The 14,723-nt window shown below is 39.3% G+C and overlaps 1 long non-coding RNA gene across 2 annotated transcripts; it reads left to right on the top strand.

Annotated features, from left to right (window-relative positions):
- The first annotated feature begins 1,434 nt into the window (after positions 1–1,434).
- LOC138176232 (uncharacterized) lies at positions 1,435–7,363 on the top strand. 2 transcript variants are annotated; one of them, XR_011172190.1, is made up of 5 exons: positions 1,435–2,062; positions 4,557–4,642; positions 5,319–5,389; positions 5,488–5,607; positions 7,087–7,363. It is a non-coding gene; the product is annotated as an uncharacterized lncRNA (long non-coding RNA). The 2 variants fall into 2 exon arrangements; XR_011172194.1 differs by lacking the exon at positions 5,319–5,389 and having other exon boundaries at positions 1,443–2,062.
- Positions 7,364–14,723: the final 7,360 nt, after the last annotated feature.

Genomic DNA, 14,723 nt, shown 5'->3' with positions numbered 1-14,723 from the left:
CTGAAAGATAAGGAATTGGGGGCGGCTAGGTGGTGAAGTGAATAGAATGCTGGCCCTGGAGTCAGGAGGATCTGAGTTCAAATTCAGCCTCAGACACTTGACACAATTACTAGTGACTTTGGGCAAGTCACTTAACCCCAATTGCCTTCAAAAACAAAACAAAACAAAAGATAAGGAATTAATATGTTTGGACAATTGGCTATAGTAATCAGGGTATCATGTTTGGGGGGGAAAATCACAAGAGTTTAACACTTTAAAAAAATGCGGAATAGAAAGCTGAAGATCAAATAGATTAGATAAACTCTAAGGTCTTGCCAGCTGACTCAATCTCCCAGCTATTTTAAGAGCCCTGTGATAGAAGGACACGCCTTTAGTCTGAGGTCAGTTCATTCAAAGCCAGGTCACAGCTGGGTACAAGTCAGAGGGGAAAGAGGTGAGGCATGATTGGGCAGACTGCTTTTGCACTTACATCCCTGAGGGGGGTAGAAGGCCCAGTAGAGAAAACCACATCCACTTCACAATTGCATTTTACTATGATCCTCCCCCTCTCCACCCTCAACTACAAAGCATTTTTTGAGGTGTAGAAAGGAGGAGATGGCTCAGTGGATTGCTTGCTAGGGCTGGACATAGAAATCCTCATCTGTCCGAGTTCAAATATGGCCTCAGACACATACTAGCTGTCACTTAATCCTGTTGGCCTCAGTTTCCTCAGCTGTAAAATGAGCTGGAGAAGGAAATGGCAAACCACTCCAGTATCTTTGCTAAGAAAACCCCGATTGAGGTCACAGAGAGTCCCATAGGACTGAAACAAGAAGGGAGGAGATAGGAGGGAAGGAAAAGGCAGTTTGGGGACAGTCTTCAAGGAGTATGAGGGTCAGGTAGGAGTTTAGGAGAAGAGAGAGGAATCCAGAGGGAGCCCAAGGAGGAAACCTTTCGGGATGTGACAGAGCAGCTCAGTGCACAAACACTCAAAGAGCCAGGTGGAGCGGGTGGAAGAGGTTCAGAAGAGCCTGAGCAGCTTTGGGAAGGAAGGGGTGACGTGCCCCTTTACTGGCGAGGATAGACGCCCAGGAGGCGGGGACAACTTAAAAGTTCCCTTAAAAGGAAGGGACTTTTGTTCAGATCCGGGTTGGACTAGGTGACCTCTGATATCCCTTCCAGCATGCACATTTAAGGAAGGGGATTTCTCCGGTCCGGGGAAAGGCTAGAAGAATCTTTCCCCCAGAGAGCGGGGAGTAAAAAAGGGTCTTGAGGGGCAGGCCGAGAGAGGAGCAAGTTGCCAGGGGCGGAGCGAGAGCAGGAAGAGGCGGGATCTGAAGGGGCGGTTTCCCTAGGGGCGGGGCGAGAACAGGAGGAGGAGCCTAAAGGGGCGTAGGCAGAGGTGAGGCAATCTCCCGGAGGCGGAGTGAGAGCAAGGGGAGGAGCGTAAAGGGGCAGAAGGGAGGAGGTCTCTCCTGAGACTAGAACAAAAGGGGTCTTTTGAGGAGCTCGAGTGTCTCAAGATATAAGAGGTTGGATGCAAGGGAGGAGATGATTGTTCATTTTTACTCTTCATCTCATGTTCAGTTGGGGTTGTTCGCTGCCCCCTTTCCCCAAAACAATTCTACTAGCCTCCGCCTCTGTCTCCCCCCGCAGGCTCCATCCCCCACCTCTGGGAGTTAGGAGCAGAGCAGTTCCTCCCCCATCTCCCTCAATTAGGACCAGGAATTCTTAGAGTAAGAGAAACCAACCCCCTTGGAAGGAGTAGCTCCTGGAACTACAACTCCCAGAGAACGCCGGAACTCAACAGACCAATCAAACGGCGCGAAGGAAGCCCGCTGGGATTGATATTTCCCAGAATGCCTCCGGAAAAGCGAACTAGCCATTGAGTAGCCCTCTGGGATGAAGCCGGGCGAGGGCGTGTCCCTTCCTGTATCCCCAGAACCACGCCCTGGAAAAGACCTCCCTCAGATTTGTAACTCTTTCCGATTTATGGAGTCCTGACCTGCTGTTGATTATCAGCATCCTGATTATGCTTTTGAAGAACCCTCCATAAAGTTTGGTCAGTCGATATGTTTTCTAGGTATGGTGACAGATTTTCTTTACTCTCTCCCCTTTTTGTCCCTTAAAGCAAATGGCGGCATCTTTTCCATAAAGGTGTGTTTGGCCTTGCAACACATAATGTAAGGGAAGAAACCTAGGTCTGGAATTTCAGGAGATCTGAATTGTAGTTGCAACTCTGCCACTTTTTTTTGTTGTGGGATAAATCACTTCATTCCTATGGGCCTCGGTTTTCCCATAATTAAAAGCAAGATGTTGATCTATATCTCTAAGGTTTCTTCTAGTTCTAACCTAGAGTAAAGTAAATCTGAGCAGGAATAACACTTATCTGCTTTAACCCGATTACTAGGTTAATTTGGATCGGGCAAAAAATACTTAATGGCCTCTATAAATCCCAGTATTTTTGGAATGATTGGTAAGTTGGAGTTTGGTGTGATGGTGAAGATGAGTTCAGTTTTAGAAATGTTGTGTTGAAGGTGACTATAGGACATCCAGATGTAAACGTTTTTCAGGCAATTGGTGATTTTGCAGGAGGTGGTTAAGGATGTCTGATACTGTAGAGAAGTTAGTCCTGTTACAAGGGGCGAATGAAGATAAAAACATCTTCCCGAATTAAGATTTTCAGTAAAAAACTGAGATAAAATAGGGAAGTGAGAATATATTGAGAATTCTACATACCTCTGATTTTTGTGATACTAATCAGTTTTCAAGATTCCTCAGAGGGAAAAGGATCCTAAGCTAGGCCAATAACTTGTGACCTTGATTGAATCCCTTGCTGAAGACCAATCTCTATTAAATGTAGGCTAACTATCCTATCATAAGAGATCTTGAGCTGGGAAGGATATTAAAAAGATCATCTAGCACAGCAGATTTTACCCTTTATTTACAAAGATTTTTCTATCCTTTATTTTGTGCTGCAGTAGTACACTAACCTCATGTATTTAAAGGGGATTCATTGCAAAACGCAAGGGAATAGTCTTCCTAAAGTACATTAACAGGATAGTTATTATTCAGTAGTGTGTCCAACACTTTGTGACTCCAGTAGGGTTTTCTTGGCAAATACACTGGTGTGGTTTGCTATTTCCTTCATTTTTTGCAGTTGAAGAAACTGAAGCAAACAGGGTTATATGGCTTGCCCAGGGTTACATGACTTGCCCAGGGTCACAAGGGTAGGAAGTGTCTGAGGCTAGATTTGAGCTCTGGTTTTCCTGACTTTGTACTTGGTGCTCTATCTGCTATGCAACCTAGCTTCTCAGATTAATAACCCACAGTTTCCAGAAAGTTCTGAAGATATGAGCTTTGCCTTCTCTCAACTACTACAAGACATTTGTCTGTCACATTTAGCTCCTTCCTGCTTCAAGATTGTTTTGGATATTAATTTATTTCTCATTCTCTGACTGTGGATTTTTTTGTACGGAGCTGCCCTTTGAAGCTTTTTGGTATGTGCTGCCTTAGCTTTCACTATGTCATATGGAAGTCTAGGCCTGAGCTAGAACTTCCCTTCTATTTTTACTCCTATCAAACTTTCATCTTCATTCATATTACCCAGAACCATCTATTCAAGTGCTAGGAAAGTGCTATCCTACCCAACTTGATCTACCTTTCCCAAGCTAGTGTCCAGTTCTGCCTTTTCAGCTGCCTTCTGGACATCTCAAAATGAATATCCCCTAAACATCTTTAATTCAACACATATATAACAACTTATCTTTTAAAAATACTTCTATTGATATCTTTTTTTGCGTCATCTAGATTATTAGCTACATCCCTTTTCAACAGTTCTCGAAGAGAGTTGACCATTATGAGAGAGAGAAAGAGAGAGAGGGAGAGGAAAAAAATACCATAAAATCAATCACCACATTCCCTCTTCCCCCCAAGTCTGACATATTTGATGTTTCACACCCCTTAGCCCTGACCTCCACAAAGGGGCAGAGGGAAATGTCTTCTTGTATCTCTTCTTTGCAGTAAAGATGATTTTACTTTTTTGAGTAAAGTTTTTGAGTGTTTTGTGGTGGTTGTTATTTTCATTTACATTGTTGTAGTTATTGTGTATACTATTTTCCTGGGCCTGTTCACTTCATTTTGCATCAGTCAATTCATATTAAGCTGTCCTGTGCTTCTCCATATTTATCATGTTCATATTAATACCAGCACATTAATATTCCATTACATTTATTTATCACAGTTTGTCTAACCATTTCCCAATCAATGAGTACCTACTTTGTTTCTAAGAACTCATTATTTTTACACTAAAACAGCACCCCCTTCTGACCTTTCTATATTTTTCAACCCCTCTTTCTCTTATCCAGGTTCACAAGCTAGAAAATTATCCTTGACAAACCTAAAATTTCGATGTAAATGTCAGTTTTTATTACTGTGATCCTCGACTGAAGCTCCTTTACTTATATTTATTTATAAGTCAAATTAACAAGCATTTATTAAATGTTTACTCTGTGTCAGCTAACTCTTGAATAAGGCTCATTCTGTAATTGCTTTTTCCATTTCGTCTTTCCTTTGAGGAATCTCCAGTAAACAAGGAATTCTGCATTCTACTTAATGGAAGGCTGTCATCCTGTCAAATCTTACCAATGGTAACAATGTGAAGGTATGGTTAAAGTTTTTTTCCACGCTGACTGTGGGATTTCTTCCCTGTAAGCACTCAGTGCAAAATGCCTAGGTTTGAGTTAATACAATTTCCCACATTTATGAAGCTTCTCTCCTTTGTGGATTCTCTGGTATAAGATAAGGTAGTAGTAACCATGGAAACTTTTCCAACATTCTTTACATTTATAAAATTTTTCCATTTTACAATTCTGACTTCTTGAAACCTCTTTTCTGAACAAAAGTTTCTGGTTTCCCTTCTGTTCTTTTCTTGAAGTCATATACTTGTCTTCACGACCTTTCTTTGTCTTTCTAGGTTTCTCTAACACTCAGGATTTGGGGAAGTGGGGATTGGAACCTTAGATCTTCTGGGTCAAGGGTTCTTAATTTGCGATCTCCAAACTTGTTTTTTAAAAAGATTTTGATGGGGCAGCTAGGTGGCACAGTGAATAGAGCACCGGCCCTGGAGTCTGGAGGACCTGAGTTTCAAATGTGGCCTCAGACACTTGACACACTTACTAACTGTGTGACCTCAGGCAAGTCATTTAACCCCAATTGCCTTGCCTTCCTGCCTCAAAAAAAACAAAAAAATGACACAAAAAAAAGGTTAAGCCATTTTAAAAGATAATATACTATGTGGTTACATTTCTTCAGAACTTTGAACTCTTTTGTTTTCACAGTTTATCTCATGACGCGAAAGAAATATAATGTCAGTGATCATTTCACTTTGGTGAAAGAAAACTGAGGAAGAGTAAGAAAATTAAACTGCTATTTATAAGGCAGACGTTCAAGAGCTCAAATTCTCTTTTAAAAAGTTGAAATCAATTTCTGGCATATTTTGTTCTACAGTACAAATACCACTTGCCATGGGACAAGCATCTCTCCGTGTGTGACACATACAGCCAAAGATGTTGATGTTTTCTCAGTGTTACACAGACTTACTGCAGAGTAGTTGAACATCCTAGGCAGGTAAAATCCCAAACCACCAGGTTTGTACTAGCCAACAGTACATATTTGGCCTTTCCTCTGAGTTTGCCCTTATCTGTCCTTCCTGTACACTCCCAACCCCCCCTCACCATGCTGAAGAAAAACTCTATCACCAAATCATCTGCCTTTTGGCTAAGGGCAGGGACTTTCATCTTTCAGCTTTAGTGTACCTTACATATAGTAGTATGAGTTGTGGACACATATTATAAATTTCCTTCTTAGTTTCTCTAGAGATATTAAGAAATATTTTCTCTGAGTCTAAATCCCTATCCAATTTTCCTCTTAGGAAAACGGGTAGAACAAAAGCCATGACTTTTCTTAGGGAAATGGATTGAGTGATAAATAAACTTAAGTGTGAGAGCACTAAGATGCCTCCTACCCTCCAAGGGAAATGTTTTCTATTCCATGGACAGGGAGGTATACTCTTGGCCTCCTTTTCCAAAAGATTCTTGTTATAAATCTCTTAGAAGAAGCCTTATTGACCCCTGAAAGGGAGTCATCCAGAAAGAAATGGGATGGTGACTTGGTTATTTTATTCATCTTTTCTAGAATGTTAACCCCAAACTGTGTTTTTGCATAATGTGATTTTCTTCAGGATTCTTGTAAATGTTACCTAAAATTGTTTTGAGGTATGTTAGAAGACATGGAGGAACTATTCCAGTTTGTACATCTCTCTTTCTAAGCCAGAAATGGTTTGGATATTAGATTAATGTTAAATTATTTCTGGAATATGTGTGCCTAAAATACAGGGTACAGTATTAATATTTTTTTGACATGCTGTGACTTAGAATATTTTAATACCCTTCTAAATAGTCTCCCTTTTGCTACGCTCTTTCCTCCCTGCTTCTATACAGCCTGTCCTGAACGCCATAACAAATTACTGTCCAAGTACCATCTTCATCTCAAACCTTGTTACTACTTCTCAAATCAAATTCTGACTTATCCTGTCATGTGTTCACAACAATCTGGCCCAAATTTATTTCCTCAAGTTCACATCTCATCCTTGCCCATCCTTTGAAGCCCAACTCTAGGAGGAGGCAATGTAGAGTAATAGGCAGGCCAGGCATACCAGGTTAACAGCCACCCAGGATACGCATACAGAGGATCGTGAATAACAGGTGTCAGTGACACAAATGAGCCTAAATGGAGGGGGGGGTACCTACCTGGAAAAATGTACTTAGACAACAAACTCATTGACCAGCTTCATTTTGAGAGACTTTAAAAGACAGGCAAAACTGAGGAGGAATGCTCTAAAAGAGTGGCATGGTCCTGTAAAAATAGTGTCAAAAGCAATTACCTTTGAGAGAGCTAAAGTGGTGGTCAATACTCAGGGCAAAAAAGGGGGCAAAGCTAAGATTTATTGAAGGCACAAGGAAGCTCCAAGAAGGGAGAAGACCACTGTGTGATAATTGGCGGCACATGGAAGACTCAACTCCTTTGTTTCTGTTTTCTCTTGCAAAGGGTACTTCTTAGGATGGGGAAGGACAGAACAAAATGTTTAGAAAGCATTGAGTGAACCTCCAGAGAGGTGAGGACAGGATAGAAGAGTTCCTCACTGCCCACACTGAGTCAACCAACCACCAGGCCCAGACAAGGATGTTCTCAAAGAACTTTATGTGACTGCTTAGCCACTATTGGTGATCTTTGAAAGATCATGGAGAATAGGTGAGGTTCTTCAAAGTGGACGTTGGGAATTGTCCTGGTTTTCAAAAAACATAAAAAGATTAGTTCTTTAAACTATAGATTATATAGAATCTTGGTTATTCATAGTTCACTTTGCATCAATTCGTAAAAGTCTTCTCAGGTTTTTCTGAAACTGTTCTGCTCATAATTTCTTATAGCACAATAGTATTCCATTACATTCATATATCACAACTTGTTCAGCCTTCCTCAGTTGTTGGGTATCTCCTACATTTTCAATAGCCACAACAAAAAGAGCCGCTACAAATATTTGGGTACCAATAGATCATTTTTCTTTGCTTTCTTTGGGATACAGACCTAGTAGTGCTGAGTCAAAGAGTGTGTACGGTTTTGTAGGTATAGTTCCAAATTCCTCTCCAGAATGGTTGGATCAATTCACAGTTCCACCAAGAAAGAGTGCATTAGTGTCCCACTTTTTCCACATCCCCTCAAGCATTTGTCATTTTGCTTTTCTGTCATTTTAACCAATATGATTAGATATGAGGTAGTATCTCAGTATTATTTTAATTTGCGTTTTCCTAATCAGTAGTTATCTAAAGCATTTTTTCATGGGACTGTTAGTGTTGATTTCTTCTGAAAACTGTTTTGGCAAAATTCAAAAACATTACTAAAGGATGGTTAAACTCTTAGAAATAATGATAACTAAGAATAGGGGATCATCAAGGTAGGACAAGGAAAACTAATCTCATTCTCTTTTTTTGGGCAAGGTTACTAAATTATAGACCAGTGTGATAGACATAGCATATCAGTATTTCAACAAGGCATCTGACAAAGTGTCACGATATGGACACAAAGGAAAAATGTAGAAAAGATTATAGGAGCCTAGGTTCAGAATTGGACCCATAGTAATAATTGATGGATTGTTGTCAATCTTAGAAAGTGGTCCCCAGTGTAGTACCCTAAGGTTCTGTTCTTGGTCCTTTCTGTTTAAAATTTTTATTAGTGATTTATATGAAAAAAATACCTAGACAACACACTTGGCAAATTTGTGAATGATAAGAAATTGGAAAGGATTTTGAAATACAGAACGAAGATACAAAAAGAATTCAGCAAGTTAGAAAAAATAGGCTTGATAATAAAATAAAATTTAATAGGGATAACAGTCTAGTGCCTAGATGAAAAATAATCAACAAAATAAGTACAGGGTGGGAGAGACCTTTTTTTACTTGAAGGTACCAATTCATGAAAAAAGATATGAGTTTTAGTGAGCTACCAGGTGTAACAGCAAGCACCCTAGCATCCCCAGGATAGCTGCCAACACAGGTTCTTAGATCTGCTTTTCTAAAGGAAAGCAACTCAAAATGGGTTAACAATCTTGCTTTAATCAAACATATATCATTTACCTAGTTCAGGGGAAAAAGGTCAGCACCCCAAACTTCAGAGAATACAGAGGTTACAAGCAAACAAAAAAATTACAGACAGAGAAACAAATCAGCAGACAGGCTTCCAGCTGCCTGACCATTACATCCATACCTAGTCACTTACCAGAGAGGTAAGCATCAACATCTGAGTTGGGGGGGTAGGGGGGTGCTCAACGGCTGCCCAGAGTCTCATCTGGTCAAATCACACAGCTCTTATTAAAGTAAGTCCCAAAGCAAAGCCTCACATCAGGGTATATATAGCCTTCTCCTGGATCAGAGAATGTCACAACCCTCTTGACCCACTGCCCAATCACAAAGTAAAAACAAGCCTCCTGCCATAGGCTCCATGTGACCACATTCAGCCTATTAGGAGGCAGAGTATATTTTCAAATCAAGGAAGGTTCTCTGAGTCACTTAAGCCTATCAAAGGGCCTAGGGGCAGGGAATATCTTAAATTCCCATTCCCAAAACGCCAGGTCTGTGAATCTACTGGATAGCTTGTCAGCCCCCAAAATGCTAAAAAAACAAACAGTGGAGGTTATGGACCTACTATAGTCTGCCTTGATCAGACCAGGAATATTGTGTTCAGTTCTGAATGCTACTTTTTAGGAAGGACATATGTAACCTGGAGTCTATCCTGAGGAGGATGATCAGTAGGTAAGAGTACTACAAACCATGCTACGTGACACTTGAAGAAAGAAATAAGTTTAGCTTCAAGAAGAGGTTAAGTGTTTGAACATTTAAAATTTAGAGAGTAGACAAATAGAATATGGTTAATTGAGTATTTTGAGGTGTACTGGTCCATTTAGCTCCTCCCTGGATGGGGCCTGGTGAAACTTCAGAATTGAACAAGATCTAAAGTGCTAATTAAGTTCTCTTCTTCTTGGAGAGCTCTACAATCCTAAAATCATAGACATAGAGCTGAAAAAGACATTTGTCATCTAGGTTTGTTTATTTAGTTCTTCATTTATTTATTTTTAGTTTTCCACATTCAGTTTTATAAGAGTTTGAATTGTAAATTTAGTTCTTTATTTAATTTATTATCCTTTCTACTATTCCCCACACCCAATTGTTCAATAAAAGAAAAAGAAAATTCTCACAACAAATACACAAGTCCAGCAAAATAAATTTCCAAATTGGCCATGTCCAAAAACATCTGTCTCCTATATTTTAAGCCTATCACTTCCCTGGTGAGAAAGAGTTGGACACAACTGAACAACAACAAAATTCTCTCCCTGATAGGAGGTGGTTATTGTACTTTCTCTTCAGCCCTCTAGAATTATAATTATAGTTTCCAGTTTGGGGATTTTACAGGAATTGCTGCTATAAATATTTTTCTGTATATGGAGTCTTTCTATATTTCTTTGATGTCTTTGAGGAAAAAATCTATAGGGATATTGTTGGGTCAAAGAGTATGGAGTTCAGTGATTTGGGGGGCGTAGATCAAATTGCTTTCCAAAATAGGTAGATCAGTTCACCGAGAGTGGATAATTGGACTTGTTCTCACACATGCTTTACAACATTTTTGTCATCTTGGTCAGTTTGATGGATATGAGGTAGATCCTCAAAGTTGCTTTGATTTGCATTTCTATAAATATTAGTGATTTGGAGTATTTTTATGTGGTTGTTGATGGCTCTGATTTCTTCCTTTGAAGACTGCTTTTTATATCCTTTGACCATGTCTATTGGTAAATGGCTCATAAATTTTAATGAATTCCTTATATGTGTGGGAATTGAGAGCTTTCCATAGTTTCTGACAAGCTGCTTTACAGTTTTCCAAGTTTTTCTTGAACAGTGAGTTCTTGCCCTATTGTCTCTGGGATCTTGGGATTTATCAAACACTAGACTACTGTGTTTGCGCTTTTCTATTTCTTAATTAGCCAGTTTTTTTTTTTGAATACTGCTTTTTAGTATAGTTTAAGATGTGGTACTGTTATCCTCTCTTCCTTACCACTTTTTTTCCTCATTATTTCTTTTGAGTCTCTTGACCTTTTGTTCCTCCAGATTGATTTTATTATCATTTTTTCAACCTCTGTCCCACTATAAAGTGGTCCTTTGGTAGTATGGTATAACACTAGATAAGTAAATTAATTTTGGTAGTATCGTCATTTTTATTGGCTCAATTAACCCATGAAAAATGAACGTTTCTCTTTTATTTAGGTTTGTCTGTTTCTACAAAGAGTATTTTGTGGTTGGTTTGTATAGTTCCTAGGTATAATCCTAGTCGATAGATTCCCAAATATTTTCTATATTCTGGAAGCATTTTGAATGGAATTTCTCTATCTCTTCTTCCTTGGTTTTGTTTTTAATATAAAGGAATGCTAATGATTTATGTGGATTTATTTTATATTCTGCATCTTTACTGAAATTATAGTTTTAATTTTTTAGTTGACCTTTAGGGTTTTCTATGTAAATCAACATATCATCTGGAGAGTACTAATTTTGTTTCCCCATTGTCTATGCTAATTCTCTTAATTATTTGGACATCATCCACTTTAACTACTTCATTTTATAAATAGAGCTCAGGAATGTGGTACAACAAATCAGTATTAGGAACTGGGCAGATGGATCAGTTAACTGGTAAAAGATTAGAAGCAAGAGGTATTGGCAAGGGTGGAAACAAAGTCAGAATCAGAAAATCACAATAAGGTTTTCCATCCTCACAATCAGCTTTAAGAGAAAGGAAAGTTCTGTTTTTAGGTTGCTAGGGTTTGTTATGGGCTAATAGACAAGGAGTCAAGCTAGACACAAAATGGGTTGAATTTGTTGTACTCATGGGCTGTGTGGATCCATATGACTTTAAAGCTTGGTCATGCAATGGTAGGTCCTCACTCCAGACACACCCAAACCCCATGTTAACTGGAGAGGTTCCAGTGTTTCCATTCCTTTATTAACCTCCATGAAATGTAGGAACAGCTGATTCTGTTCCTTCCCCAAAGGCTGGGAGGGAGAGGTTTCTACAGACTACTAGAACCATTCGTGGGGCCTTTGATGAAGGGCCTTCACCAGTTCTGAGGCATGAAGTAGGCAAAATGACTCTAAGATCCTCTCTTTTGATTTGTATCTATCTTACTGCAAGAAATGTTAAAGGCACCAGGGTTAGAGGGGTCAAGGGAGTCCATTCAAGGCATGAGTGTCCACCCATACAAAGCACACAGGTAGGAGTTGGAATGTTATATATAGGGAACAGCCAGAACAGTTTGACTAGAACAAAGAGTTTGTGAAGGAGATTAATATGAAATAAGAAATAAAATTAATATGAAGGTAAAGCTAGATTGGGGGAGGGAGGTGTTTTGCTGCAGAATCCCTCTTTATCCTAAAGAAAATAAGCACCACAGAAATTTTTTGAGTAGCATAGACATGGTTAGATCTGTGTTTTTGCAGATTCAATTCAATAATCATTTATTAAATACCTACTATGTGCCATCCAGTGTGCCATGCATTGGGTATGCAAAGACAAAAATGAAAGCCATTCCTCATTGCCTCTCAAAGTACCGACTAATTGGCTGGCTTTTAAAGCCTTCTACTCGTTGCTTCTTACAGTTCCAGAATTGTTCTGTGATACTGCTCTGTGTACTCCACATGTCATCTCTCATCTCCTTGCCTTTGCACAGGTTTTCCCCCATTCCTGGAATGTACATCTTTGCACCCTACTCTTTATTAAAATGTAAGATTTGATGGTAGGGACTTTCATATAGTGGGTGCTTAATTAATCTTTGTCAAATTGAAGTGACTTTTTATATTTAACTCATTTGCATAACTTTGAATTTATTATGATATGTGGTTCCTGAGAAGCTACTCTAAAGCCGTTTCTCACCAGGATGCTCTTCAGTTTTCCCAGCAGTTCTTCTTACATAAAGAATTATTTCCCCAATGCTTTGTATATCACAGGGGCACTGTGCTGGAATGTATAGAGAACTAACTCTAAAGTCAGAAAGACCCAGGTTCAAGTCCAGCCTCTGAAACATCCTTGCTTTGTGAGCCTGGATAATTCACTTAACTTCTCAGCACACCGTCCCCCAACCCCTGCTGTTGCTAGATATATTTCCTTACAAATCATGCCTAGCTCACTTATACTCATCAACTTTCCTATTTTTTATCTAGTAGAATATAGTTTTGATAATACTTGAAAATATTATATCAAAATACCAAGGGGATATTTTTTAAAAGGAGACAAAAATAACAAAATTAAAGAACAAAAGCTCTACAATGTCAAGGGAAGCATAGAATCATCAGATCTTCAACTAAATTATAAAGCAATCATCTTTTAAAAAATGGATTCTTTTCTGAACTTGACAGACACTAACAAACACGAACATTTCCCATATGCAAAGAACATAAGGTAGTTGTATATGAAATTGCAAAACTTAATATGTAGGGGCGGCCAAGTAGCACAGCGAGTAAGAGCACCAGCCCCAGTGTTGGGATGACCTGGGGATCAAATCTGGGCTCAGATACTTAGCACCACACCCAGAAATAACTGGCCGTGTAACCTTGAGCAAGTTATTTAACCCCAATTGCTTTAAAAAAACAAAACAAAATTTAAAATGTACCTTGTTTTTTTTTTATCAAATGCTTTCATAACTTCTAGTTTACATCATTCATTTCCGCAAGACTTTGAGTTATAAATTTTCTCCCTGTTTTTCCCCTACCCACCACAACAAAATAACGATCCCACTGGATACCCCCTCCTCCAATCTGCTCTCTCCCATATCTTCTCCCATACCCCCTCCAACTTTCCAGTAGGGCATGGTGGATCTCTATGCTCCAGTGCCTATATATCTTATTTCCCAGTTACATGTAAAATAATATTGATAATAGTATATATATATACATATATATATTTTTTTTAACATTTGATTTTTTTTTAAAGCAATCGGGGTTAAGTAACTTGCTCAAGGTTACACGGCCAGTTATTTCTGGGTGCTAAGTATCTGAACCCAGATTTGATCCCCAGGTCATCCCGACACTGGAACCGGTGCTCTTACTCACTGAGCCACCTGGCCACCCCTAAGCAATTGGAGTTAAGTAACTTGCTCAAGGTTACACGGTTTCTGGGTGGGTGCTAAGTGTCTGAGCCCCGATTCGATCCCTAGGTCATCCTGACACTGGAGCTGGTGCTCTTACTCGCTGTGCTACCTGGCTGCCCCTAAACATTTGATTTTAAAACTCTGAATACCAGATTCATTCCCTTCCTCCCATGTCACCTACCCTTACTGGGAAGATAAGCAATTCAATATAGGTTGTACATGTGTAGCTATGCAGAACATTTCCATAGTAGACATATTGTAAAAGACTAACTGTATTTCCCTCCCTCCTATCCCACCTCCATTTGTTCTGTTGTCTACTCTGATCCTGTCCCTTTTCAAAAGTGGGTGCTTCTAGCTTCCCTCTCCCCCCCCACCTGTCCTCCCTTCCATCATCCCCCATCTCATCCCCTTTCCCCCTACTCTCCTGTAGGGTGAGATACCCTATTTAGTGTGTATGTCATTCCTTCCCTAAGCCAAATTCAATGAGAATAAGGTTGACCTATTCCCTTTTGCCTTCCTGTTCTTTCCTTCCATTGTAACCATTTTCCCTTACCTCTTCTGTATGAGATAGTTTATCCCATTCTGTCTCTCCCCATCTCCTCTCATTATATTCCTCTCTCACCTCTTAATTTCACCTTTTAAGTATCATCCCTTCCCATTAAATTGGTCCTATGCCCTCTATCAATGTATACCTGTACACATATATACACATATTCACATATGTATTTATATACCCTCCTATATAGACATATATTTATGTGCATATATGTGTGTGTGTGTGTGTGTATACACACACATTTTTATTCCCTTCGGTTATTCTTATACTGAGAAAAGTTTCATAAGTTACAATTATCATTTTTTCATGTAGGAATGTAAATAGTTCAACTTTGATACGTTCCTTATGATTTCTTTTCCCTGTTTTCTTTTTGGGATCTTTTTCAGGGGATGATCAGTGGATTCTTTCAACCTCTGTTTTGCCTTCTGGTTCTAAAACATTAGGGCAATT

The sequence above is a fragment of the Petaurus breviceps genome, unplaced genomic scaffold (genome assembly GCF_028583685.1).
Source record: "Petaurus breviceps papuanus isolate PSGF00001 unplaced genomic scaffold, PetGlider_PUasm1.0 138, whole genome shotgun sequence".
Taxonomy (NCBI): Eukaryota; Metazoa; Chordata; class Mammalia; order Diprotodontia; family Petauridae; genus Petaurus; species Petaurus breviceps.
Note: the sequence above shows the minus strand (reverse complement) of the source record. Positions and strands in the feature narration are given on the sequence as shown.